Source organism: Triticum dicoccoides, chromosome 4B (assembly GCF_002162155.2).
Source record: "Triticum dicoccoides isolate Atlit2015 ecotype Zavitan chromosome 4B, WEW_v2.0, whole genome shotgun sequence".
Classification (NCBI taxonomy): Eukaryota; Viridiplantae; Streptophyta; class Magnoliopsida; order Poales; family Poaceae; genus Triticum; species Triticum dicoccoides.
Genome location: NC_041387.1, coordinates 275,935,840 through 275,943,219, shown reverse-complemented (window position 1 = coordinate 275,943,219; position 7,380 = coordinate 275,935,840).

Genomic DNA, 7,380 nt, shown 5'->3' with positions numbered 1-7,380 from the left:
AAGTGCTCCTCCGAGTGTTGGTCAAAACTAGAGCACCGTGCGGGACCATTCCTTAGCAACTTGGATTACGTTGGTTCATGTACGCTTAGCTTATCCGGTGTGCCCTGAGAACGAGATATGTGCAGCTCCTATCGGGATTTGTCGGCACAGCGGGTGGTCTTGCTGGTCTTGTTTTACCATTGTCGAAATGTCTTGTAAACCGGGATTCCGAGTCTGATCGGGTCTTCCTGGGAGAAGGTATATCCTCGTTGATCGCGAGAGCTTATCATGGGCTAAGTTGGGACACCCCTATAGGGTATAAACTTTCGAAAGCCGTGCCCGCGGTTATGGGCAGATCGGAATTTGTTAATGTTCGGTTGTAGATAACTTGACACCAGATCCGAATTAAAATGCATCAACTGTGTGTGTAGCCGTGATGGTCTCTTTTCGGCGGAGTCCAGGAAGTGAACACGGTCTTTGGGTTATGTTTGATGTAAGTAGGAGTTCAGGATCACTTCTTGATCATTGCTAGCTTCACGACCGTTCCATTTGCTCTCTTCTTGCTCTTATTTGCGTATGTTAGCCACCATATATGCTTAGTCGCTGCTGCAACCTCACCACTTTACCCCTTCCTTTCCCTTTAAGCTTTGCTAGTCTTGATACCCATGGTAATGGGTTTGCTGAGTCCTCGTGGCTCACCGTTTACTACAACAAAAGTTGCAGGTACAGGTTATGCGATGATCTTGACGCGAGAGCGATGTTTGCTTGTTTCGGAGTTCTTCTTCTGCTTCTTCGATCAGGGGATAGGTTCCAGGTCGGTAGCCTGGGCTAGCAGGGTGGATGTCATTTGAGTTTCTGTTTGTGGTTCATCCGTAGTCGGATGGTGATCTTATGTAAGATGATGTTGTATTCACCTTGCAGAAGTGTTTCAATATGCGGTTCTATCCTTGGTGGGACCTTCGAGTCTCTTTAGGATAGTATCGCATATTGGGTGTGACAAGTTGGTATCAGAGCCTCGACCGACCTTAGGAGCCCCCTTGATTGATCGTGTAGTTTGGCCGTTGTTGAGTCTAGAAGAAAAACTATTTTGAGTCTTAGGATTATATATATCGGAGAGTAGGATTCTTTTTACTCCTCTGCCCCTTCGTCGCTCTGGTGAGGAATCTTGAGGTAGGTATTTTGATTTACTTCTCTTCCCCTTCAAATTTTCTTTAGGTTCACGCAGTTGGTTTTCGGTCGTTGGTTCTCAGCTCTTTTGATCTGGTGCATTTCTCGTCAAGTTGACTCGAGCCTCTTCATTGTTGCCAAGTTCAATCCTCAGTTCTTTCTCAGCGACGAGGTTTTCCCCGTCCGCAGTTGTCTTCTTTTCCCACCCGCCCATCCCTTTTTTTCTCGAAGTCGGAGTCCGTAATCGAGTATCCATCCTACTCGTGTGAAGCCTTTGCATTCCTTCAACCGGTGTTTTCATATTCGTCGGTTCTCCCTTCCAGTTGCCTTTGTTTTTCCCGCCCTCCCACCCTCTTCTTCCCGGAGCCTGAGTCTCCTTCGAGCATCAATTTCATTCGTGCGGAACCTCTTCAGTCTTTCGTAAATTATCTCAACCGGTGAATTCTCTTCTCGGTGGACATTCTTCTTCTCTTTATCTTCTCCGGTGGACTCAATTCAAGTTTTTTTCAGGTTGTTCACATTCTTTTCCTTGGATCAAGTGTTCTCCTTGCTCGTTTGCCTCTCGCCATTTTATCATTCCGGAGTTCGAAAGACATCTCAGGAGTTTCGTCTGTGTTCGAATTAATTCGAGGTTGTCACCTCATTCAAATATTTCAATTGTCCCGGTGCATCATCTATCTATTCAACAATCCTTTCCAACGGTGTTTTAGTTTAGTGGGTCCTAACCCACAGGTCTTTTCCCAGGATCTTACCTGCCTCTTCTAATTATTCCGGAACCATTCCTAATTCTTTTTGAGTTTGACGTAAGAATGGATCCCATCAGTCAGATCTTTCCCAAGATCAATTTCAAATCATTTCATTGTTGGCTCAACCTCTCTGCTTTTCATTATACCGGAGTTTCTCAACAATTTCGGTGGTGTTTCTCATCGTCTTTCTTAGCTTTGAAGACCGAAGAAGAGTTTTCCTCTAAATCTTGTCCGTTCTCTCGAAGTTTCGTGGTTCTAGCTTCATGTTATCCTCTCGGATTATTCCATTTGTCAGATATTCTTTTCTTACCCATCCAGAGTATGTCAGGAGTTGTTTTTCCGTTTCTTTTCACAGGAGGCCATCTTTCCATAAGAATTATTCATCCTCACATTTCAGTTACCGTTATCCAATTATCCCGGTGCTTCATTCAAGTGTTCTTTAATCAGCTTATGATCTCTTTGTTCTTCTGCATCTAAATCCCCTCTAGCATTTTGTTCCTCTAATTCTTCCCGGTGATTCATCCTCTTTCATCAGTCATTTTTCTAATTTTAACGGTGGTTCGTTCAAGATTCTTTTTCCTTGATTATCATTTTAATTCATTCGTTCTTTTCAATCCTACCGGTGGTTCATGAAGACCTTCTCAAGTTTGCGATATGTCTTTTCTCAATCCCTTTCAGCAGGAATAAGTTGCATGCCAAATCCGCTCGTCACCCATTAAATTGGATGAGGATAAGCATAACGTAATTCTTATTCTTATTTCATCATCGTCTAGTAATCCCTTTTTCTTTGGAGTTTGTTCTCGATGAATAAATTCTAGTTCCAAGTGTTTCATCTTTTCTTTCCGGAGTTCAAATTTCCTAGGACATTTCGTCGGAACCTCCATCTAAATCGTCACAAGGCTAATCTTATTCTATTCATCCCTCAATTCTATCTCATCATCCATTTGTCGACGGAGCTTTTCACGGTGGATCGTCAGGATTTAATTCATTCTTCAAGAGTTCATCAAGATTTTGTTGGTGGAGTTCAAGTATCTTTTCTTCTCGCGTCTCAAAGCGCAAATAATTCTTCATTTTCTTCTGAAGTGGAATTTTGCATTTCTTCATTCTTCTCAAATATTCAAATTCGTTCAATCCTTCCTTCTAAGTTCTTTTCATTCTATGTCATTCTTCCGGAGGCATTGCGTTGCTTATGTCGTCAAGTGCCATCCCATCTTGTAAAGTTCTTGTTCTATTCCTTCCATTTTCAGCCGGAGTGCTGCCTAAATCCTTTCAGTCTTATTTGTTTCTTATCTCGTTCTAACCGGAGTGGTTTCATAGTCTATCTGATTCCGTGAGCTTTCGATTCTCGTCATTCTCGTCGTTCCTCTCTTCTTCTCGAGTGCTCTTGATTCTTTGCTTCTTCTCTTGAGTTCTTGTTTCACCTCTTCCTTTTTCTCTTCCATCTCGGTCCTAAGATCTCGGGACAAGATCTCTTGTTAGTGGAGGAGTGTTGTAACGCCCCAGATTCGATGCGCCAGGTGTCCACCAGTTATTTGCCGTTGTCGCCATGTCATTTTCTTGCATGTTGCATTTTATCATGTCATCATGTGCATCTCATTTTGCATACGTGTTCATCTCATGCATCCGAGCTTTTTCCCCGTTGTCCGTTTTGCAATCCGGCACTCCTATGCCCTCTGGCGTCCCCCTTTTGTCTCTTGTTGTGAGCGGGTGTTAAACGTTCTCGGAATGGACCGACTCTTGCCAAGCGGCCTTGGTACACCACCGGTAGACCGCTTGTCAAGTTTCATGCCATTTGGAGTCCGTTTGATGCTCCAACGGTTAACCGGGTAACCGTAGAAGCCTCTTTTGTCTTGCAGCCCAACACCCTTCCAAACTTGCCCATAACCCATCCTAACCCCCTCCATGCTCTCGGTCGTTCGATCACGATTGTGTGGGCGAAAACCGTGCCTCATTTGGACTCTCCTAGCTCCCAGAATCTATAAATATGCCCTCCCCGTCCAAATTCGCGGATGAATCCCCCCTAACCCTAGCCCCACTTCCTCTCCGCCGCCGAACACGTCCGGATCGGACCGGACATGTCCAGCGCCGCCGCCCGTCCAATCTGCCCGCGCCACGTGTCCTCGCCACCGCTGTTCCGGCCCCGCGCCGCCGCGGGCCCGCGAGGCCCGAGGCCGGCCCGCCCCGGGCTAGATCTGGGCCGCCGCCCCGAGCCCCGCGCCCGCTCGCCGGAGTTCCTGGCCGCCGTCGCCGCCGCTGCTCGACGTCCGACCCGAGGTCGCGCCGCCCCTCCTCCGCCCATGGCGCCGTTCCCCGCCGCCGTCGCCCGCGGGCGACCCCGCCCGAGGTCGTCGCGCCCGCGTGCCCTGCTGTCGTTTCCGCCGCCCACCGCCTCAGCCTCCGCATCACCAGCCTCGCCTCCTCGACCCCTTCGCCGGCGGCAGCCGCCTCCACCCCGAAGCTCGTCGCCCCACCCGACTCCGGCCAGATCCGGCCAGGAATGGGTGCCCCGCGGCCGGATCCGTCCTCCCCCGACTTCCCCGACCTCTCCCTCGACTCCGGCCGCCGGATCCGTCCTTCTCCGGCGAAGTTCCGGCGAGATCCATCGGCCGCGTTGACTTTCCCCTAGGTCCAAATTCCACTAAGTCCCTGATATTTTGACATTATCATGCCATGTTCATCGCATCATATCTCCATGCATACTGCTCTGTTTTGTGCGTGCTATATATCAAAATGTTCATTAAGAGATGCTCTACATTTCATTCCATGGTGTCATGTTCATTTGAGTGCATCTTGATGCCTGAATCATCGTTGTGAAAGTGCTATATGATGTTAATCTGCTGAAACTGTTATAAGTTGGTGATTTGTCATTTTTGTTGCATTTGATGTGTGCATCCTATGAGTATGAGCTCTACATGTGTTTTGTACTACATCATGCCATCTTGACAGAGGTGCTTGCCATGTATTTTTGTGATCAATGTGGTGACTAGCACAAGCATGCAAACTAGGCTTCGTGATGTTGCTGATTTTAGTCCCTGTTCTGCTGTTATTTTGATGCCATGTAAACTTGATGCTACAGAGAGATCCATGCATATTTTGAGTTACTGCAGTAAGGATGTTTTGAACATATGGTTATGATCTATCCATTCATGCCCCTGTTTGCAATTATGGAGTAGTCTATCATGTCATTTTCTTGCTCTATTTTTGCTATAAAATGTTTCCTGGCAGATTGTTTACATGTTATTCAATTTTGCCAAGGTTGTTGTAGTTGATCCTTGCAGGCTATGAACTTGTTCTTGCCGTGGTTAGTTTCATAAACATGTGTTCTTGCTGATTCTAAGCTTATCTTGTCATGCAATGACTTGTGGTGAGTGAATCGAGCTCGTGAAGTAGTGTACTTGTTGTTGTTGTTTTGCTAGGCTGAATCTGTTATTTTGTGATGCTTTGTAAACCTGTTGATACTAGTCATTCTATGCATAATCTGGAGATGTTCACTAAGGATGTTTTATTATACATGTCATGCTCTATCCATCCATGCCCATTGTTGCATTTATATCCTGTTGTAGCTTGTTGTAATCTTGCTCCAAAGTTGTTAAATAATGTTGTTGTCAGCCTGTTAACATTAAGTTCAGTTTGTGCCATGTGTTTTGCTAGTGATCCATGCACCCTATGAACTTGCTCTTGCCATGCTTAGCTTCACAAACATGTCTTCTTACTTTTGGTTGCCTTGTCATGCCATGTATTTCTCTGTGGTGAGTGGTACAAGCTCACCAACATGCCTACTTATTGTTGTTCCTGCCATGTATGAATCTGTCATATAACTTGCCATGTTTGCATGGGTGCCATCATATCTTCTGATCCTTCTGCCTGGTGTTTTGTTCCACTCTTGCCGCCCCTAGTTTCCGTCATACCGGTGTTATGTTCCCGGATTTTGCGTTCCTTACGCGGTTGGGTTATTTATGGGACCCCCTTGATAGTTCGCTTTGAATAAAACTCCTCCAGCAAGGCCCAACCTTGGTTTTACCATTTGCCTCACCTAGCCCTTTTTCCCCTTGGAGTCACGCTCTCGAGGGACATCTTTATTTTTACCCCCCCCCCCCGGGCCAGTGCTCCTCCGAGTGTTGGTCCAAACTAGAGCACCGTGCGGGACCATTCCTTGGCAACTTGGATTACGTTGGTTCCTGTACGCTTAGCTTATCCGGTGTGCCGTGAGAACGAGATATGTGCAGCTCCTATCAGGATTTGTCGGCACAGCGGGTGGTCTTGCTGGTCTTGTTTTACCATTGTCGAAATGTCTTGTAAACCGGGATTCTGAGTCTGATCGGGTCTTCCTGGGAGAAGGTATATCCTTCGTTGATCGCGAGAGCTTATATGGGCTAAGTTGGGACACCCCTGCAAGGTATAAACTTTCGAAAGCCGTGCCCGCGGTTATGGGCAGATGGGAATTTGTTAATGTCCGGTTGTAGATAACTTGACACCAGATCTGAATTAAAACGCATCAACCGTGTGTGTAGCCGTGATGGTCTCTTTTCGGCGGAGTCCGGGAAGTGAACACGGTCTTTGGGTTATGTTTGACGTAAGTAGGAGTTCAGGATCACTTCTTGATCATTGCTAGCTTCACGACCGTTCCATTTGCTCTCTTCTCGCTCTTATTTGCGTATGTTAGCCACCATATATGCTTAGTCGCTGCTGCAACCTCACCACTTTACCCCTTCCTTTCCCTTTAAGCTTTGCTAGTCTTGATACCCATGGTAATGGGATTGCTGAGTCCTCGTGGCTCACAGTTTACTACAACAACAGTTGCAGGTACAAGTTATGCGATGATCTTGATGCGAGAGCGATGTTTGCTTGTTTCGGAGTTCTTCTTCTGCTTCTTCAATCAGGGGATAGGTTCCAGGTCGGCAGCCTGGGCTAGCAGGGTGGATGTCGTTTGAGTTTCTGTTTGTGGTTCATCCGTAGTCGGATGGTGATCTTATGTAAGATGATGTTGTATTCGTGTGGCATTGTATGCCTTTCGTATGTATCCCCATCTATTATGTAATGTTGATGTAATGATATCCACCTTGCAAAAGTGTTTCACTATGCGGTTCTATCCTTGGTGGGACCTTCGAGTCTCTTTAGGATAGTATCGCATATTGGGCATGACATGGGTGGAGCCCTCCGTGGACTCACGCAACCGTTACCCTTTGTGGGTTGAAGTCTCCATCAACGTGGATGTACGATAGCACCACCTATCGGAACCACGTCTCAAAAATCTCTGTGTCTCCAAATTGCATTTGCACACTCCAATCACATCCCTTTACATTCTTACAAGTTGCATGCTTTACTTTCCTCTGCTCATATACTCTTTTCATGCTTGCTTGTTATGTATTGTGATTGATAAACTTCTGCCAAAACTCCACTTCAACTCAAAGAAATTAAAAACTGCAACTTTTGGTACTTAGTGTCTAATCACCCCCCCCCCCTAGACACCTCTTCTCGATCCTTTCAG